The sequence below is a fragment of the Petaurus breviceps genome, unplaced genomic scaffold, assembly GCF_028583685.1.
Source record: "Petaurus breviceps papuanus isolate PSGF00001 unplaced genomic scaffold, PetGlider_PUasm1.0 37, whole genome shotgun sequence".
NCBI lineage: Eukaryota > Metazoa > Chordata > Mammalia > Diprotodontia > Petauridae > Petaurus > Petaurus breviceps.
In genome coordinates this window covers 88,747,839-88,751,698 of record NW_027186296.1, presented here as the reverse complement: position 1 = coordinate 88,751,698, position 3,860 = coordinate 88,747,839, and the positions used below count along the sequence as shown (strand labels likewise).

Below are 3,860 nucleotides of genomic sequence, written 5' to 3'. Positions count from 1 at the left end.
CCAATTGTATACAGATTTTTTGGAAATCCATTTTCCCCCATAAACAAGAACATAATTTTAACCACAGGACCACTTACAATCTTCCCCCCTAAGCTGCCTTATTTGCATTTTTTCTCGACACAGATTACATTTTTTATTTACTTAATTGGGTGCTTTTTTGAATCAAGTCTGATTATCAATACAAAGCCCCCACTTCCCATACTAGCATCCCCACCCTCTTACTTCTCACTCTTAATATACCCATGCCTTTTTGCAATTAAAGGAAAAAAGAAAAGAACTTGGAAACAAGTCTCCTACATTAAGAAACAAAGGGAAGCTGATTCAGAAGTGATTTAGAGGGATGTCCATGAAGATCTGGGGCACTGGCTCCCCTACCTGGAAGGCCATGTACTCAAGGCTCCTAGCTGTGGGATTTCACCTGCCCTTCCTACTCTCTACCAAGAAACTCTCAGACCCAGAGCCAGTGGAATAATAAACAATGGGAATTAAGAAATATTTGAAGTGGAAAAATTATAGAGCAATGCCTTTGAAAGTACTTTAAAATCCAGAACAAGAATTGATGACTCTAATGATGTCTGGAGACAAAGGAATTTCTGCCTTCCCAGAGTCAGACAATCTCTTCAAATGGGTTGGAACTATTCATGGAGGCAGCTGGGACAGTATTTGAAGATCTAAGGTGCAAGCTTTCCCTGGGATTCCCCAGTGGCTAGCCATGTAATGCTCCCACTGTGAAATTTGTCACACTTTGTTAGCATCCTAATGTGGACACCCAAGGCAATATTTGTTTGGACATTCTCAAAGACAAGTGGTTAGCTCTGTACAATGTCAGGACCATGCTGCTATCTATCTAGAGCCTACTGGGAGAACCCAACATTGAGAGTCCATTGAACACACACACACATACACACACACACTGCTGAACTTTGGACAAACCCCACAGCCTTTAAAACGTACCTGCTGGAAACCTACATGAAGCAGGTGACTAGCCAAGAGCCCTGACCCTGGCTGCCCAATCTACCTTCCTTGATCTTGTGTATATGTGTATGCATATCTTTTTTCTTTCTTCTTTTTTCTTTCCTCATAACCCACATAATTACACTTAACCCCAATTGCCCTGCCTTCCCTCCTCCAAAGAGCGAAAAAAAAAAAGAATGTGAACTTTTTAAGGGCAGGGACCGTGGTTTTCCCCCCCTTTTTTGTATCTTCATCACTTAGTATATAATGAACATTTAATAAATGCTTGTTGACTGACTTAATATAACCTTGGTAAAGGAAAAGTACACAAAGGATGGAGAAAATTGACAGAAAACAGTTTCAGATAAATTCTTAATTTTCAGAGACAATTAATTTCTAAAATATATATGGTTCAAATGGGATCTCAAAGGGGAAGTACTGGCAGTGGAGGATTGAGGTTGGGAACAGAAAATAATTCCTACAAAAGGTAGAATTTGGGATGAGTCTTGAAGGAACCCAAGGAAGCCAGGAGGCAGAGGTGAGAAAGGAGAGCATGTGCAAAATGAAGGGGTATAGCATAGACAGAAGGAGCATTATATGAAAGAATGGTAAGAAGGTCAATGTCACTGGATTGCAGAATGCATGGAGGACAGTAAAACAGAAGAAGACTAGAAAAGTATGAAGGGTCCAGTTTCAAAAGAGCTTTAAGAACCTTCCAGTGCTTTGGAAGAGCTTTAAGAGGATTTTCAAAAAAAAAGTCATTAGATTTGGTAGTTAGCATTGGAAAAAACAGTTGAAAGGTTAGATTGAAGATAAACTACAGAGTGTCTTAAATAACAAAAATAAGGAACCTTGAAGATCTTACTTCAACCTATCCATTTTACAGATGTAGATTGGGGTGGAGGGAAGGCTATATGCTGAGTATGATTATGTATCAGAGGGACACTAACATCTACCTCTCACCACTCCTGGCTTGTTTCCTAGTTAAATCTCTAAGAGTTCAAAAGCTAGTCTAGGTATGAATGAATAGGTTCTGGGATATTAATAAAATTGCAGAAACTATCTTTCCAATCAGCTTGTCACTGATCTCCCCAGCCTCGTGTGGTAGAAAATCTCCTCTCCCCTTTTGGTTTATCTTCCCTGATCTTGATCTCAAACTGTGTACTTAAAACTAGACTGAAAAAACTGTAGATGTCTATATACAGTCAATCCTCAATATTCCCATGTTTAACTTCTGATACTTTTCAGCTTCACATTGGCAACTGTGCACATTTGAGGCTATGCACAGTAGAGAGAAAAAATGAGAGGCAGGATACATGCCATTTTATGTAGTGACTAGTATCCTACCAGGCATTATACTAGTTTTCTTGTAAAGAGTTCTCTCTGCATTTGGAATGTCAGAGGTCATGTCAATGTCAGTCTTGGAGCCTTCTGACAGCAGTGACTAAAGTCCTAGCAACCTCTCCCTTGGTTTTCAGAGAGCAGCAGAAGTAGAAAGGTTTACAGCAGTACAATAGTATTTGAAATCAATGGTTCATTTTTGTTTTTATTGAGATGTTAGCACAAAAGGTCAGAATTCTAGGGAATATTCTAGGAAAAAAGGTTTTGCATTTTCTCAATGTTGTTCTGTATACCACATTTTATGAGGTTTTTTTTCACGTTACTGTGTTAGGAAAATGCATATTATCAGAATTAATGTTTTATGAAGAACTATATTCAGAAACGTGTATTTTCAGCAATTTCTAGCAAGATTACAGTTTTTGGTGGTCACAAGAACCAAAACCCCTATTTCCCATAGGTTCAATGTATCAATATTTGCACTGTTTTCTAGGAATGCTGCCCCTGTGAAAGTTGAGGTTTTACTGTACTTGCATAGAAACATAAACAAGCATTAAAATTCTCTATAGGAGGCCTTGATGGCATGTGGAGCTGACTTAAGGTTGAATCTCCTTTTCTCTCCCCTTCTCCTCACTAGTTGAAGGGAAAACTACAGGAAGGAAGACAGGTGCTATGGACTGGTCTCCAGAAATCTTATTAACTCCAATCTGTTGGTATGAATAGATCTGATCTCCACTACAGTCTGCTTTTCTTGGCTCATCCAATCACATTTTCTCTCATCTGTTTAACGCTTTGCTTCCATTCCCAGTTGGATCATTTATTTTCCATTGCAAGGGAGCCACATTTTTCTTCTCAGTTAGCAGGAGAAACCAAGACCTGAATACAGCCTTTCTCCTTCTCTGTCTCAGCAGCATAGCTTCTCTCCTGGAAAGGAGTTTCCTCTGAAGTCAAAAGCACTGGAAGATGCTGAGTAATGCCTGCTCATTAGCATTCACATCTCTTCCATTCTACCAAGTCTTTGTAGTGAAGTTCCCAGAGCATGGGTTGTGTATATAGTGGCTTTCTCAGTGTGGCTCACAAGGAGGCAAGAATAGATGTCTTCAGCATCTCCTACCCCCACCCTTCTCCAAAGGAGAATTCATTACAGAAGGGGAAGCAGGACAATAGGGTCAGAGGCTTGACACTGCTCTCCCCTGTGAAAGAGGGAATACTGACTAGGATGATCTCTATCTGTTCCCTTAAATACTGTTAGTTTAGGGAAAATAACTTTAGGGTTCAAGATTAACTTTTGATCACTATTCGTTAATTGGGTGAGGGAAGCTGCACACTTTACATCCAAGGCTTGACTCTCTTCCTACCAAATTCCAGTTCTACAGTGAACATACAAAGAAAACAGCAAAGGAACTCACTTATTCAAGTCAATAGCAAAACAGAAATCAGGAAAAGAATACATATAAGAACATATACAAGGCAATACAGATTGAAGGAGCTTTCCCATTGGGAACAAGATACCTCACTCAATGCAACCGAGAAAGTCCCAAGATCTCAACCAAGGGGAAATTCCCCAA

At 39.6% G+C, this 3,860-nt stretch overlaps 1 pseudogene; it reads left to right on the top strand.

The window, feature by feature from the left end:
• Positions 1-556: 556 nt before the first annotated feature.
• LOC138168650 (ubiquitin-conjugating enzyme E2 C-like) lies at positions 557-999 on the top strand (annotated as a pseudogene).
• The last annotated feature ends 2,861 nt before the right edge of the window (positions 1,000-3,860 follow it).